Raw genomic sequence first — 18,247 nt, forward strand, 5'->3', positions numbered from 1 at the left:
GGTTTTTAAACTTTACAAAACCAAACTGTGTTTTGGTAGCAATGAAATGTATGTTTCTGGTAACAGATTTTATATTCTCTGTTCTGTGATTCTATATATGCTAGAAACTATAGCGTTAGGAGTTTCTTGTTTTATTCAGATGACATGGCTTTCCCTTTTCCCTTTAATTGTTTAGCTCTGTTTAATTTTCAGTGTTACATTTTAAACTGCACTGAACACAACACTTTTGAAGAAGAATGAATTAATAAAATGGGGTAAAGTATTTTTCGTTACGACTTTAAAAAAAAGCAAACAGATGACTTTCTGGAAGGCTGTATGCTGCAGTCTCTAAACTGCTCAAGTTGTTGTCGTGTGAACTCATTTGTGAGCAGGAAGACAGAGGACTCATCAAGTGCCTCATTCCATAGTGCGAAATGAAGTTTGTGGGTGGACTTTTCACTGGCCTGCATTGTGCTTTGTCTCCTTGTGACACGCTGGTTAAATGGACAGGACGAGCCTTTGTAGCTTTGCAGTGTCCCATTGTTATTGGCAGAGAGAGAGCAGCGCAGCACTGGTGCAGCTGTTCATTAACTGGAGATTGGAAAACACGGTGCAGGGCAAACCAGAAAATGCTAGATCATAGTTTTGAATCTGAATCTCGAAGATGCTTCTGGCAGTGTGAAACACTCCCTTTCCTTAAGAACACGATCACCTCTAATCCTCATTGTGTGACACTGCAGATGGAGACAGTATTGAGCATCTATTAGCAATTCAGATACGCAGGGCTGAGACCAAAGTTTTGATCTTTTATGCTTTCTGAGGATGTCTGAAGAGTATTTTTGGCCTGGGGGTTTTACACAGACCTATTTGTGAGAAATGCTGAGCTCCCATTTCTTTTCTTTCTGCTTTGCTGAGGGTGGGGTTCTGAAAGCCACTGCTGAAAATTTCAGTTGTAGCCTGTCTTTTTGAAGTAGTTGCAATTTAAATACTTTGTGAGCATAAAGTATTCTAATTTCCTCTGGAATAACAAGCACCTTCTTTTAACAGTAGCCGAGGGGGAGCCAGCTAGAGACACTTTTCATGCAATCTCCCCAACTCATGCGAAATATCATACCTCAGGGTACCATACATGTTCTGCTTAGCTGACCTGGACATTAACCATTGCCTTTAACTTTAATAAGGGAGGAAGGGATTGACCAGGACTGCAGGTTTGGGATGTTTGCTGGAAGGCTAAGATGTGCTGCCACCTCGAATTGAGGGCTATCAGGTGCTTTCGCTGTTCACAGGATCCCAGAGCTGAATGGCCGCTGTCACGTAGGACAAGCAAACCAAGGGGTCCAGAGGATGTCATGTGTCTGTTCTCATGAGGCATTTCAGATGTCCTGGAAAAGCCATTAAAAAATGCAAGAACACTGTACTTCATTCCTTGTGCAGACAACAGTGCTGGGGAGCACCACTCCAGGGGCATTTTAATGCTGGTGTGAAGTCTAGATGTTTTTCTGGCAGGTCTGTGTTGATGGTTGGGGAACTGGGTTTTCCTGTAAACTGGAAGGCTTGTTTTCTGGATACTCCCGGTTTTATCATGGTCATTGAAATTCTGTTAATATGGACCAATTTGCCCTCGCTATTATTTACTCATTAAGCATTTTATTTAAGAAGCAGATATCACAGAACAAAGTAAAAATATCAATCGACATGTTGATCACAGAGAAGGCAATCTGTCACATACATTTCCTCTGCAGAATGCTCACAAGTACGGGACTCGTGAGATGGCAACTCTCTGTTGCTTTGGCTATGGTGCAAAAGATTAAAGCATGGAGCAGTTTGTTTGATTGATTTCAGTATAGCAGAGTCCTTTGCTAGTATGTGACCAGCGGCCCTGAGACAAAGGATGATTTTCAGAACGTGGTGGGGGAGCCTGGGGCAACTTTCACAGAGGTCACAGAACGCGGTCTGTCCCAGCTCAGTGGGTAAGTGATCTCCCTGCAGGAGAGAGCAACTTCTGCTTTTACGTACCTGAGTTTCTTATTTGCTCATTATATGACAGTATAAAAGACAATCAAAATTAATTAACATATCCAATCTTTTTTTTTTTCTTCATAAGTCTTTTCAGTTACTGAAAACTACTGTATTTTCCAACATTAAAATACTGCACTGAGTTATCAGTATTCTTGTGTACTCTTTCATGTTCAAAATACAGAAGCGTACTCCTAGATAACTCCAGATAACTTCCTGTCTTTAATTTAGTACATGTATGTACATGATACTTTTCAGAAAAATATAAAGAATCTCAAAAAAAGGTCAATGTGCAGAGTATGAAGTAGTACATCACACTGCCTTCCCATATTATTTTTCATTAATGAAAATGTTTAAAAAGTCATAAAATAATCATGGAAGTACTAATCAACAATCCTACTAGAGAATGCACTCACATCTGTATTTTCTTTTTTTCTTGTGATCAGAAAACACTGCTCACAGAAACTCTGTCAGTCCTTTTATCTCTGCGTAGGGTCACCTGGAATGACCTCAGCATTTCCATATGAGCAATAAAGAGCTGTGCTTTTCAGTGCCAGACTTGCTTTCTGGTCCAGCAAGTATAGGAACAAATGCTGAGCTCTTACTATTGTGAACTGCATATTTATAATTTTTAAAACACCTATTTTCAGAAGCAAATTAAACTCCTTTAACAGGATTCACAAAGTTACACAGGTACTTAAAATGCAGATAAACTCTAGCTGGGATTTTTAAAATGAGTGTTGGGACTCCAAAATACATAATTGCACCTTTGGGTCAGGACTGACCCTGGTTTACTTCTTGAAGATGGGACTTAGGAACCACTGTCTCTCAGAGAGATATCCGAAAGCAAGCAAATATTTTCCTATACAAAGCTGGGCTTGAGAAAGCATATGTTTCTGTGTTTTACTTCATTTGGCTGACACTTACACCATGCTTTAAATTCTACAGCATGTGTGCAGCTGACTGAATTTCAGCACTGCATTTCCTGAATCTGCAAGCTTTGTGCAAAAAAAAAAACAAAAAAAACCAAAAAAAAACAGACTTCACTCATGGTACCAATGTATGAAAGTTTCTTAGAAACTGCCACATCACCTGAAGTCCCTTAAGACTCAGCAGGTCACCTTGGTCTTGCCTGGGCTCTTACAGCAAGCAGCTTTAGACTCTGTTATGATGTCTCAAGCTGTCTGCGATAGCAACTTGGTCTTGTGTGTAAAGCCTTTCCTTTGCAGGAGTGCTAAATACTCATGCAACTCTCTTAATATACTTCGTAGAAAAAGTAACCCATCTTTTGGCTAATCTTAATCCATTTTTGGGCTTGTTTTCAGTCAGGAGAAAAAACCAACCTTGCTATGGCCATCACAGTGGGAGTACAAGTTGTACGTAATTCATTTTTGGAGTTCCTAGCACTGCTAGGACAAAAGGTTTAGGATTCTCAACTGCCTTAAGGTTCAGCTGTTGCAGTGTCTCAGGGCAATCTGAATTGTCCTAACCTGATGACTGAATTAGGAATAAGAACTAAGTTTTTCTAAGTTCCTACTACTTTGGTATAATTTGGGAACAATTTGGAGCAGAGTATATTGCAGCCATGGTTTTGCAGCCACTGTGTTTCATTGCAGATGTACCCCTTGCAAATAGAAACCCCTGATATGGTTAGAAAGTACATTATCTGCTAAGTGACAATATGTTTGTTAAAATTATGTTTCAAAGTAAATCACCAACGCAAGCAGGCATGCAATCTGGTGAACAAAAGCTGTTCAGTGCCGTGATGCACGTGCAGGCAGCATCCACTGCTCAGCATCTGCCACGTACAGGTGATCAGCCTGCAGCTGCTCTGACACACAGGTGAGCAGTGTGGGAGAGCATCTCTGATGCCGTGCTGCAGCCAGGAGCATCTGCCACTTGGCAGACCGATCCTCTCCCTCAATTGAAGGAGTCCTATCTGAGAGCGCGTGCTTTAGCAATGCAAAGACTTTATGACACACAAATGGAGAGCACATGTTCTGCTATAAAGAGTAATTGGATGAGGATCTGTCTTCTGAAATACTGAATGGAGAGTTCTGATCTGCATGCATAAGTATAATTTGTTCTCCAGTCCAGTGCAACACTTAGATGTATGCTTAATTGCAAGTCTCTGAGCTGCTCTGAAGAAAAGCATTTGTGGGAATACCATGCTAATGAGAGATGAGAAAGCAGCCACATGGATGAATACATGGGAATGGTGCCTTCTTTTTGCAAAGCACTCTCATTGTGCTCTTACTAAAACAACAGCAACCAAGCAATCTATTAAAAAGATAGAAATAAAATAAGGGGGAAAAAAAGGAAGAAAAAATTGCCCAGAGTAGAATAAAAATAATGGCAGAAAGGTGAACAAAAAGCCTGGCATTCTTCTGGTGTTCATAACAATACAGATTGTTCCATGGCGATGTCAACCACCTGGAATATTTAGATTAACAGTGTGGAGATCCATGATGCCACAAGAAGATTAATAATCGCAACAAAAATGGGATGAAATTCAGTCTCCATCCTTTTTACATATTTGATCTTGAGTTGTACGTTATGTGACAGGACTGCAATTAATATCTCTCGTAAAACAGAAGGCTCATTAAATTGGTCTCATTATGGTTGTTGAGGTTGTGTGACACTGGTGAAAGGGATTTCCCCATTATCTGTGTTTGACACGTATTCCTAATCAACTGGGCCAAGTCTGCTTTATCAAAGGGCTGTCACATGAGTGGAGACAATATTTATTCTGCCTTGTACTATTAAAGTAAAAAATGAAGGTTGCGTTGGCAAACACACAGCCTTCTGTCACAAATGGCCACACAGAGCATTTATTGAGGTGTTCGCTTTCTGCAAATGTGATTCTAAACATAGCCCACTTCACCTTTCACTACCAAGGATGCAGGACACTTGTTTTTTCCAAACCCCTATTTTTAAGGCATATTTGTTAAATGAAATTTAAACAGACTGTGAGGATATTTCTCAGCAAAGAAGTGCTAAAGGGCAAGATTACAATCAATTCTGCAATTTCCTCCAAATTTAATAATGAAAAGAAAATCAACAGCCCTACATATCCAGCTTTAGAAACGTACTAGCAATACGTTCTCCTTTCTATCAAGAGATCTTAATATGTATCACAGTATTGTCTCATTATTGAAAATGTTCTGAACTTTTTTTAAAAAAAATTTGTATCAATACTGAGTTTGTCAGAGATACAGGTGTTTCCTCTGTTTATAGAACTGTTGATAGAAAATTGAGGAGAGCTTTAATGGAGTGAGTCTTTTGGATTTAGAAACATCAGTATGCAAATATGGGGGTTTGTCAGCATCACCCTTAAAAGGTTTCCATTTTTGTACTGTTAGAACATTGTGTGTTCAAAAGAAACATCTGTGGTTGAATGCAGCCTCATGTTTGTATGAAATACCACTTCCTCCAGTCTTCAAACTAAATGCTCTTATTTAAGTAAGAACTTTTGGATAACAGGTAAATTCATACAACACATGTAAAACCTATGCAAATGCTGCAGAACTATTTTTGATATTTCATTCTTTTCCTTATGTATGCTCTGTCTCTGTTACTCTAGAGGATGGCTCCTTGTACTCCAGTAATACAAAGTGGTTTCTGATTTGTGAGAGAATATGGGAACTGGGAAACAAGCAATTTGACAGTGCTTCTGCCAACCTGTTGGAATTGTGTTAAACACCCCCAGTCAGGACTGACTGCTAAACAACAGAGGAATGAAGTGTGAGGGCATTATTGGCCACAGGAGTCCTTCTTTAGTTGTTTAAACTTTTTTTTTTTTTTTTAATGCCAGTGTAATTCCTTTTTTAGATTATTATGAAACTAAGAGAACAGTGATCTACCTTTTGCAACAGGCTCCCCGATCCAGCAGTACTGGATATTGGCTCAGGGGTGGTAAGTGAATCAAGGAGAAAACAAGTATCCTTCCTCCCCAAAAAGATGTGGGAGAACGTGATTGCTGCAACACTTACCCTCACATCAAGGAGCAAGGAAAGGAGATGTGAGTGCTGAGTCTGAACAAAAGCAGACACTCACCCATGAGCATTTGGAAGAGGTTTTGCAGGAGGGACGTTATAAGCACAGCTTAGTGCCTCTTGGCCTCTCCTTTTCTTTTGTCTTGAGGCCGATGTCTGGATGTCTAGGAAGTAAGCCATTTCCTAGTCAGCATTCTGTCCCTGCAAAAACTGTATCTGCTAATAAAGGGCCTCATGTTTACGATTTGCTCAGCTACGCAGGCAAACTTCAACTGGGACTGTAATTCATAAGGGAACACTTGTCTCCTTCTGCAAGAGATGATCTGACTCAGCCTGTTGATGCCGAGAGACTGGTCCTTTGTTTCCCACTGAGAAGGAAACTTACATTTTTCTTTCTTTTTTCTTCACCTTCCAAGGTGTAAAGCTCTTTATTGTTTCTCTCATCCCAAACAGACTCATGAAAGAATTGCTGTATCATACAACCAAAATTCTAAAGTAAATTTTAACAACAAACTGCATACTCTAACATTGTGGTATATAGTATATTGAAAGCATTTGAAGCATGATGGATGCTAATGTGACCAACGGGTATCTTCCATGAGAAAAGCTGTCTGTCAGTAACTTTTGAATATGGTATAGACTAGCTCTAGCTCAGGTTGTTGTCATGTCAGTGAGCATGCAAGGGGAGGATGGCTCTAAACGTGCAGTTTTGTATGTTTCTCTGTAAAAAAACTGTAATTGCCAGAGACAGAGCACTGAGTAGGCAGATTGCTCTTATGTACAGTTATTAGAACATTGAAACATCACATAGAGATATTATATTATAAGACTGTTGATCACAACTTGAAAATTAATAACGCACTTTTAGGCAAAATAGGTGAAGCTGTAAGTTTCTGATCATGTCAGTAATATTCTGTCCTTTTTACAGATATGTCTTTCGCAAGCTGCTAATGTGTACACTTATAACACTGTGTAAGTTGGTGCATAATTAAGTAATTTAGCATAATGCCACTTGTGTTTATTTATACCTGCTTCAAATTTATTAGATTAAATATCCTGAAAGTCAGTATTGTGAATCAGAAAGGATTCACAATGCTGAAGATCAGAATGGAGCTGATCTTTTGATGAATAGTTTGTGAAGAAAGCGATGCTTTTGCGGACGTAAATTGTCGTTAAATAAGTATGACTGCACTCTGAAGTTTAACTAGTCCCATTCCCACAAAGTTCCCGCAGGCTTTCTGGAGCTGCTGCCTTGTACGTGCGATGATCTTCTTGGCAGCTGCATAATGGCAAATGGTGGCAATTTGGGTTAGCAAGAACTCCCGGAACATTTCTGTGCTGGGAACAGTTGGCAACAGCAAGTTGCTTTGTTTGGGGCAATTGCTCCTGGTTTTGGTAGTGCCGGAGCTCCTCTTGATCATGTGCAGTGCTTAGAGAAGCATACATCCACATGTACTCTTTTGTTTGAATAGGTTATGAGAGCACAACTGCTTTCAAATTTTCATTCATTTTTTTTATTGCAAAATACTTTATCCGAAGCACTGCAAGATGTTGGCAGAAGGTATGCAGAAACACAGGGCTGTGTTTTCCTAAGTGCATCATTCCCTCCTCAGTGAACTGAAGTCTAAAGAGGAAATTCTAACAGTCAATAAGGAAAAGGAAATACTCAGTTAACAGAGCTGAGTGGGCAAACACTCAGGCACATTGTGCACACCGTCTGCAAGCTGATGTACTGCAGGAACTTCTAAATAGAACTAACAACAATGGAAACAAAGCTATTTCTTCGGAGTCTTCCCAGTCTGGAAGAAGGAATGGAAAGAAAAATTTTGCATATACAAAGCTCAGAGTTTTTCATTATCCCAAAACAGTGGAGTTGAAAATATAGCTTAAAGTGGCTAGAACAAGATTGGGACTTCAAATAGTCTTTCATTTAGAAACCTGGAAAATCAGAGAAGCAGAGGTGAAGTTCTCTTTTAGTATTGGGAGCCAACCTCTTCAGGTCAGTGATACCAGGGTCAGTTCAGGCTGATTGTGGAAGACTTTTACCTTTTTTTTTTTCTTTCTTTCTTTTTTCCTTCTTTCTTCCTTTCTTTCTACCTTCTTTCTGTCTTCCTTCCTTTCTTTCTTTTCCTTTATTTTTTATTTTTTTTTAAATAATAATTACACAGAGAAGTATCAGCATTTTGTCAAAAGAATGTAGTGAAACCAAAGAGCAGTTTGTAATAAATCTGAAAATACTGGAGCAAAATATTTTTGTCATGACTGTAGGGGTCAGGACGGTGTTTTGCCAGAAAATATGACCTCAGAGAATTCAGTGGAAATTTCAGAAGATTATAAATTGAAGCTATCTAGAGAAATGTAGGAAATCCAGTGTTTTTGTTTGAGTAATAGTGCAAATAAGTGAATAACTGAGCAATTAAGAGAGTGCAAGAGAAAATCTTGTCCTTCCTTGGATCTTCCTTTAATCTCCTTCTGACCAGCCTTGTCTAATTATCAAGGCAACTGATGTCTAACTGCACCAAGCAAGAGAAGATTGTTTCTTTTCACTCTGCTTAAACGATAAACGTTGTCATTGGATTGGAAACGTTGGATTTTTAGAAATGAATGTCCTTATGCAACATGGACGTACAATTTTCAAAGGAAATCAAGCCAGACTTCATCAGTTCAGTTACTAAAAATGCATAGAGATACGATGGGTTTTACATAGTTTATATATATATATACGCATGTATATGTACATATGTATATACTCTCAGCTGCACTTTTTTTTTTTAGAGAAGAGGACTCAAATAAATTAGGCTGTAATTCAGCATCTTATCTACATATTCCCCATAGGTAGATATGCACAAAGCATACATTTCTTAGTTGTAGAGCAAATAGAACAAGTAATTAAGCTAGAAAACTACCCTGTGACTGCCTGAGCCTTCTCCCAGTTTCTCTTAGTTACTACACAGCCAGAAATGCCTTCCTTTTTTGTACCTACCTACAGTGCATCCACACTTTCTGTCCTATAGATGATCCTATATTAAAACTGTGAAAGTTATGACTGATTTGGGCAATGTGTCAAAGTTATATCAGGAACAACCCTGCTCTTAATTTTCCATTAGGAGATATTATTTTTGTAAAAGATTATTTTTTTCTGGCAGTCATTATTCGTCAAAAAGGATTTTTGTTTTCCTCCTGAAGGGTGGTTCAGTGCCTTTTTAGTGGCTCTATGCCTAAGCTTCAGCAAGTGTGTGATCCAGTGTACCGGAAAAACTCTTTGTCCATTGCTAAACCTTATGAAATTGTAGATCAAAAGGATTTTCCTATCTTACAAGGACTGTGGTACTATTCATGGGCTAAAAATGACTGTCAAAGTAATAAAACAACTACTGTTGTCAGGAAAAGATTAAAAGCAGCAGCTGGATTGTACACAGACAACTTTCAAATCTTTCTCTAGGAAGGTAGATGCTTTAGAAAATGATCTGGCTTTTCAGTTGATTTGCCGTGATTGGCAGCCCCATAAAATGGCTACTGACACAGGAACTTGCAAAAGAAAGAAGGCTTTTTTTCCCCATGAAGAGAATATTCTGCTTCTTGCCTTCTTCCAAATTGGACTCTGCACTTGGAAGTGAGATGTAATGCAAGTGTCATGGCAGTGACAGGTCTCAGTCTTTTCCTCTGTTTCGTCCAATTTATCCAAACTCTTTTTCTGAAATTGTTCCTGCTGTCATTTTTCTCCAGCTGTATTTTAACTTACATTCTTTTTACTGTTTTGGTTTTGTTCCTCCAATTTTTAGCTTTCCATGCATTTTTTCCAAGACCGTAATCACCTGGAGCAGCACGGTGTACATCTTCTCACCATTCAAAATCCACGTTTATCCCTGGTACTGAGAATTGAATATTTTCTTTACTGTCTCCAAACTTCCAGACATCACACTTCTCAAATCTGCATGTGTGCAACATTTGAAATTTTATTTATGCAAGGTCAATGTAATGGTTTCTTTTAATTAATTCCTTTTTTTTCCATTTTAGTTATCTTTCTTATTTCATCCAGACATTATTCTCTTCAATAAGGTAGATCATTTTTCTGTGTGTATTACAAGATTGGGCCATCTGCCTTGCACTTGTTGATTTTTTTCCTGAATTGTCTTTATCTCTGGGGTTTACTTTTTGTGTACCTTTTTGATTTATATTTATTCTCTTAACCCATTCCCCAAAATATTTATGGCTCTGTAACTTGTTACCTTGGAGGGTAGGGCCTTTTGTTGCTGTTTTGGTTCTTTTTGTTTTCACCCCGATAGCAGCATACGTTGTTGAAATAACTAAATGGTTTGCCAACACTTTTCTTCTCCCTGGCTTCTGATTTTGGCCCTTCTGGTATTTCAGATTGTAATCCTGGGTTCCACATTCCCCTGTAAACATCACTTCACCTATGTACATCTCCTCACCTATGCTCAGCTGGAGTAATGAGTGTCAGACCTGTTATCTCTGCTGTTTTCCCCTAAGGTTCTGTGCAATGGAGTTATGAAATGGACGGCTTTGTTCCACGGTGCCCTTTTTTTTCTCCCCCATGCACTGGTTTGGCTTTTGTGGGTGTAAGAATGCATGTGTTGAGGAATTTGTCACAACTTGAAACCATTAGTGGTGGCAGAACCAGGTTTATAGTATGCTGAGCTCACAAGTTTGTACACTCTCTTCTTACCTGTTCAGATGCTGGGCCCAGAACACGCTGCACTGTAGTTATCAGATAACATCAGCAGTGTTCTTTGTATGTATCTATGGCAAAGATGGAAAAGTTCAGCTGGCAGCCAAGAGATTCTGTCCCTTCTGATCTATTTTTCAGTGCTCTGCCTGAAAAATACAAATCTGCCTGAAAAATACAAGCTCTGTTACAGTAGCTGGTAGTTGAACTGACTCAGAAAGAGTGGTTTGTGGAAGAGCTGCTGAGTAGCACAAGTCCTGGATACAGTCACTGGCTTGATGGCAGGCAATGCGATCCACTCCCTCTGCTGTTACACTGCTTGCAAAGTCCCTTTACCCAGATCTATGAGCACCACTGTCTGAATGCCTTCAGCTTCTCTTTGGGCTCCAATACTAACAGCAGCACTCACTAAAACTCAGCCTTACTGTCACAGACCTTGAAAAAGAAAAGGAAAACGTCTGATTCCCCTTTTTTTTCTTCCCCCCCCTTCCCCCCCAGTCTCTCTGAAAGAGAAGCACAGATAAAAGCAAAGCTCTTTGTGACTGATTTTTTTCACTATCTACTTGAAAGACAGTGGGTCAGAATTAAGGCATTTTTCTGCAGAGGAAATGTGTGGGATGTTGGCTGAGAGCCAGAAGCCACTAACATCCCTGTTGCACTAGGAATACTTGAATGAAGTGGGTGTCAACCTCAGGAGAGCGGGCAGTGCTACCTACATCAAAGAAAAACCTCTTCATTGAGATTCAAGGAGTAAAAATATTGAACGGAGATAAACCAATCTGATGGGTTTTTTTTCTGAGGGGGACAATGAAGGTGCAAGAATCATCACCCAATCTGGAAGAACATCCCCTAAGGTCCTGTGTTGTCAGGTCCCTTTCATTCTGCAGAAGGAGACATCCATGCAGTCACTGACTACTCTGAGAATTTGTAAGTTTCATCATTTAGGTCTGATTTCTCAACACACAGAATGTGGAAATGACATCCAAAAACTTTTAGCCAGTATTCCCCTCTACAACCAGTTTTTACAGTAGTTTTTTGTTTAATTTATTTTTTCCAAGAATAGAATAAACATCTTAAGTGTGTCAAACGTGTATATAGAATATAGTTTATCCAGATGCTCACCATGCTTGTGTCCAATTGAATGACCAAGGGGAACAGAGTCGTTTCTAGAGTTCCTTTATACCACCAAATTATGAATCTAGAGAATCAAATTGACATTTTTCCCAATAGGATTTTTGATGCTGTAATCTGCCCCGGATAAGAGTTATGCAATCTCACTGCCTTGGTACTCATATGTCAGCTATGAGTTCTATGCAGCCTAAATATGATCATATTTTTCTTGAATGAAGTCCATCATCAGAACAACAAGCCTGTGACAGAGTTTACTTTTCAGCTTCAAAAATATGATGTGTAAGCAGCAGATCTTTTGTCCAAAGCTACAGAGCCGTTCTCAACATGCATAAGGGAAAGGAGGTTCCCACCTGACTTGTGACACAACTGAATTATTAGAAAGTGATATATTTGTTTTATCAAATAAGGAAGAAAGTAATGTTGCAAAAATGGAAGGAAGCATTTTGCCTAGGTGTTGGCACTGACCAAAGAGATGGTTAGAGTAGAGTACCACAAATGCTTGAAAAAAGCCCTTATCCTCAAACAGAAAGTGAAGGGATGCTGAACAAGTGACAGCTGTGCAAATCTATCTCATTACATGGCAATTGTTGATTTTAGCTTTTGGATACAGTTGTGCACATTGACTCTAATGTCTGAGGTCGGAGAACGCTAGAGGATAGGGAACCCAAAATGACACCTAACAGGAATGAATTAAAAAAAAAAAAAAAAAAAGTAAAAAAAAAAAGTGAATCCGAGCAGGATTTAGGAAAACAGGAACCTGTCCTGGTCTACAGAAGAAGACAAGCTAATAATTGACTTTGCTTCCATTACAAATGATGTATTTGTGTTGTCAATTTGCCTTTCAAATCCTGAGTTTATTATGACTGTAACAGCATGACCTTGGCAGTAAGAAGTGTTTATGGACAATTGGTCTTCAGTATCTTAGCTCTGGGCAAAAATCACTGAAGCAACTAAATGCTGCCAACCCCATGGCTTTCCTCTCCCTGCCATGTTCAAACTGATCTTGAAATCCAGAGCCTCAGAGTATTGTGGTAAAGTGCCCATGGCCAGCAGTCAGGAACAGTCATCATCCCAGGGCCAGCAGTGCTGGAGGCTGTGTAAGCACAGCGAGAACATGGCTGCTACTCAAGAGGGATCCATCCGTGGTACTGGGGGAGCAACAAAAGTATGCTGAGTGAAGGGCGAGGGCACAGTGAGGCAACATTGGCCGGGCTAAAGGGCAGTGGTCTTAACCCACCCTTGTTCCCACAGATAGAAAGTTTCTTTGCACACACTTTCCAGCAAGCTAGTGAGTTTTACTGCTGCTCTGATTGAATGGATAACCTTTAAGAGATGTGAGCAATTTCTGGTTCATCTTAGTTGTTTGCAAAGTAAGGAGAAAAGGAAGGATGTAAATATAAGTAGGTTTGGATGCAGTACTGGAAGATGCTTACCTACCTACTCTGCAAGAAAAGCAAGAAAAATGGTCTCAGAGGTAAAATATTCAGGAAAATAGAAGAAAAGAACGTAACTGAAATGTTATCTTCAGCTACCATGATGAACCTTTCTTTTTCTGAGATCCCTGGGTAGCAAGCAGCAAATTAGCAAATCCTCAAAATGAATTTTGAAAGTAACCACACTTTCTGCTCTGAGAGAAAAGTTTAAAATGTCTAACATAGTTTTTGAAAGGCAAAGGAAAATGTGCCAGAGGGCTGAGAGTTCTTAAGACCAAGTTATAAGCCTTTGAAAATAGGATTTTATAATGGAAAAGCAGAGATCATTAACTATTGTAAGCACCTCTAAGAATGACACATCTATAGTAAATTACATTCAAATTAATATAAAACTGTAAAGATTCCCTGACAGCTTTGATTATGTAAGTTGATTTTAGTAGTTAAATGTTGACTTTCTATAATGCATTCTCCAAATATTATACTGAATGCTGCATCATATATAACAATTACCATGTCACAGTGCTATTTTGTGTAAATTAAATTATTGACAGCAATATAATTTTGTATTCACTTTATTATTTTGATTCATTTTTCTGTCAAAATATACAATGACTCTTCACTAGATTTAGAAACCAAAAAACCTCTTTAGATGGTGAAGTATTATTCTCCATACATTATTTTTCCTTAGCCTGTAATGAGGTTGGGGAGGAGAGAGAGAGAGAGAAGCAACATTTCATTCCTTCTCTGACATTATGTGTGTTTTCAGACATGTTGTCAACTTTAAATCATGTTACAATAAGGTGTGCATTCAGAAGGCCTGCAAAGTCCAGATCAGCTCTGGTCAGCCCCTTCAGGCACACAGCAGACTTGGTGGTTTTGGTGATGCTCCAACACCAGTGCTGCCCTGAATCGCAAGATGGGTTTCATATTATGATGATTATTCAGCCTAGCTTTAAGGACAGTCCATTGTACATCACAGGGGGAATACTTCCCATTCTTTGATATTTCTCACAGATGAAAGAAAGTACAAAACATTACCTCTCTCCGCTGCTGCTCTTTCTTCACACCTTTTTCTTCTCAGGTTCTTTGAGTATTATGGCAACAGTGATCATCTCTTCTGGGATGCTTGGAAGGTTCTTGCTGGTTGTGGTTCTATCTATCTGTATTGCAGTACTTAGTTTTCTCATTAGCCCTGTCCAAACGCACAGCCTGTACATTTCTTATCACCTGCTTGAGGCTAGAATGTGGAAATCAAGACACCAGCTGCATATTCCTACTGGACCTTAGTTCTTCTCCAGGCAGGTACCCTCACCTGCCTGTGGAGCCAGTCTTGCTGGCTCACTTACTGTAAAGCTCAAAATCTGTGTCAGAGATCAAGGCAGAACCTAGAGTGACTGAAATTTGATTTTGGGTTCCACGCTATGAGATGGAATAAATGCTCTCAGATGTGTTCAGGCACAAAAAGGGGCTGAATCCAGCATGTAACATGTGGGGGAGGGTGACGGTAGAAAAATTCCCTCAATTCTGAGTAGTGTTAAAAAGGTTCCAAAAAATGTTCATCTTCTCAGCTGTTCAAGGAGGTTGGGAAAAGCCTATTCTGCAAATTTTGATGGTGTTTAGCTGTGGCTTAGATACTGACAAGCTTTAGTCATGTCTGTACCTGCTCAGTATTAAAAAGCTAAGGTACATTGGGTGCTGAGAATGCTGGAAGCAGTTTCCAGGGCCTGGGCCAGTGAGCACTGACTTGTTGGTATCCCTACAGCTGTAGGCTAGCTCTTTCTTCAGCAGGGGTCTGCACCCCATCTAGTCCAATGTGAGCCCTAAACCTAAAGGTTATTTTTCAGATGCTCTTTGTGGTTGCCTTACTCAGCTGTGCTGAAAGTGTGAAGTTGAGGAGGTAGAGAAAAAAGCTTGCAAGTTGGTGAGGATGAGACAAGAGTTGAAAAGTAACAGGGGAAGGCTGAATCCTATCTGAGTTCACTCTGGATTTAGCAGTGTTCTCCAAATACCTGGGAATTCAATTGTGTCTGCCAACATGTGGCTTATATGTACATATTTGCTTTCTATGACAGTACAAGATTGCAAAAAACTTATCTCATACAGATGGAACATACCTAGTCTTTGCACTTGCATTTAATTCAATATGAAATGTTAATATATGTCTGCAGCATATGCTAAATTCTCCTTTGCTCCGTGTTAAAGGGTAGGAGCCCAAAGAGACACTCAGCAGTCTCTAGGACTTAGAGCAATGCTAAAACTCAATGACAACTTTTTAGTCTTCTTCACCATGCTTAGATTCCACGTGGTGTGGCACGTTCAAGATCTGTAGGGTGGTGGTAATAGCAGCGTGAAACTGGAAAAGGGTCTGTTTGCTTGAGGACTACCTGTTTTTCTATTAGATAGTCTGAGAAAAAAATGTTGCAACTCTGCCAAGTTTACCCTCCTAAAGTATTGCTGTGGATGCATTTTTTTGTTGGCAAACTGAATGTATTAACAGTTATTGCAAAGACAACCTTGGAGCTCCATGTTAGCATGATGGTCTGTGTTAGCTGACTTACTGAGGACTTCCAGAAAGTCCTCAATGGATGGAAGAATCATTTCCTTCCAGCTTCTTCTCTTGACTAATTTAATTTAGCAGCCTTTCTACCTTCGATTTTTTAACTTGCAACTAAAGATCTTTTCCCTACATCTTTCTGCACACAATTTATCATATCTTTCTTTGTATGAAGCAGTTTCACACACGAATGCATGTACAGCAGAATGGTTTTACTAGAACCTGCTTCTCTTCAGAGGAGACAAATATACTTGGGTTTCCTTCTGGCACAGGCTCAAAATGCTAAGCTATAATGCTGAATTTCTCATTTGGCCTCCTTTCCTGTTTGTTGTTAACTCCAATGTGGGAGTTGATCATATAAACACAGAAATACAGAGTACAGGGGGAAATACATTCTGTTTTGTCCTCTTTGTATAACTCTGGATCTTGTTGGCTATGCTAATGCATTGCTTGCAACAGGTTAAATAACCGTGGTGATGAGGAACAGGTGGTGATGAGGAGTTAATGTGAGAGGACATGGAGAAATCACACTGCGCGATAGGAAGTTGTTCCTCCCAGCATTTTTCTGTGCTAGCCTATTCAAAGTGAGACTCTGTAACTGTATCTGTGACTGCACTAGAACATGCAACAGCATTGAGTTCAAGTGCTAAACAAGTATATATCCTGTTTCAGCTAATTCTAGCATCTGAGATTCTAGGTGGCAGTCATTCCCCTCGATGTGCAAGTGCCCAAACACTGTGATGAAGAGTTAGGCCTTGATAGGACGCCGTGCTACTAAGCTGGAAAGAGGAATTTTGCACAAAAGGATTTAAAGCTAAAACAGAGCAAACAAAAAGCCCATAGCTAGTCAAGGTATCCTGAGAGTTGGGAAAGACAAACCTGCTGGGCAGGTATTCCCTAATAATGTAATTTTGACATTACTAGCCTGCCTCGATATATCCTCTATTTGTTCAAAGAAAATCATCTGCTCCTCTCAGTTATTTCAAAGTAAAGTCACAAGAATAGCTTGTTCCCACTCTATTCCAAATATAGCTGTTGGCAGCGATTGCTGAGATAAGGGGGAAGGAAAAGGAACTACCAAGGAAGAGGAAAGACAGGAGGGGGAAGAGAGAAAAGGAGCTGAAAAGGTTGGACAACAGAGAGTAAAGAGAGACGTGAATGAGAGGAGAGGTGAAAGAGTATGGACAGTACATCTCAGCAGAGAAAATAAATCAGAGAGTAAAATAAACTCCAGCAAAAGAGGTGGGAGCAACCCAAATACAGAATAAAGAAAGACTGTGCCCACCCCGAAGAGCTGTTTGAGTTTCAGCCTTGAAAAGTAACCAAACCTTAAATAAAACCATGCCCAATTTTGACTTGCACTCAGATTGTAAGGGTTAGAGCATCAGAAAACTTATGCTAATTTACACTGCTTGAAGATCTGGTCCTAGAAATTTTAAAGCAAAACAAGTTGCTTATTTTAATCTCTTGTGGGATTTTTTAAAAATTGTCTGCTCCAAAAAAACTTTGTTGGCAGTTTCAGAGAGAAAGCCATCCACTGAGTAAATTTGCTGGCACTGAACATCAATACTCTTCTCAGAAGTCTGCAGTCAGGATGGTCTTCTGGTGAGACTTGAGCATCTAGGCATGCCCTCGGGAGCAGGAAACAGATGATGATAAAAACTCAGGAAAAGTCAGAACCACCCTCAGACTGATTTACCCAGAGCAAAGAGATGAGGGGTTTCGAGGCTCACGGCAGACTGGTTTAAGACTAAGGCAACAAAGACGTGAGAATAAATGGGAACAGGTTGTGAAAAACAGCACACAGACAGGGCAAACACAAAGGAGTCCTTGGCAATCCAGAAATCCAGTGAATGGCTCTAGCTTCCCTGGAGGGTTGGGAAGTTTCTGAGAAACATTCCCCAGAGCTGCTCTGCTTCTCTTCTCAGAAGACAGGTTGGAAAACGGTGCTAGAGTTCCTTCTCTCCTGCTTTACTGAAAAGAGATGTGATATATGACCTTACTCTTCAGCTGAGATTAAGGAGACTTACCCAGTTCCATTTCCTATAAACTGGGTTTATCTGGAAAGCCTGGACAAGCTTTCTGAGTGCTCAAATGCAAGGTAATGGGACCACCAGAGCTGAAAGTGTGACACTTGCTATACTTCTTTTATTTCAGTCCTTCAAGGAAGAAGGCTGCTTGCACTGTTAAGGGATGTGCTCTATCACCCTCACACTGGACTGAAGGACCAGTGCGGCTATTAACAAGAGATATTTACACAAAATACAGGAGGCACATTAGAGCAGGAAATACAAGAGTAAATGAAGCTGCTTTTGGAAGATGGGACTAAAAAGCAGAGCTTAGCAGTCAGACTATTGCTATTCAGAGACAAAGTCATCATTATTTTGAGAGTCTTGTCAAGTGGATGGTATGTTGTATTAGCTATATCTGTCTTCCCTGTTATGAGATGCAA

The sequence above is a fragment of the Tympanuchus pallidicinctus genome, unplaced genomic scaffold (genome assembly GCF_026119805.1).
Source record: "Tympanuchus pallidicinctus isolate F22 unplaced genomic scaffold, pur_lepc_1.0 scaffold16, whole genome shotgun sequence".
Lineage (NCBI taxonomy): Eukaryota > Metazoa > Chordata > Aves > Galliformes > Phasianidae > Tympanuchus > Tympanuchus pallidicinctus.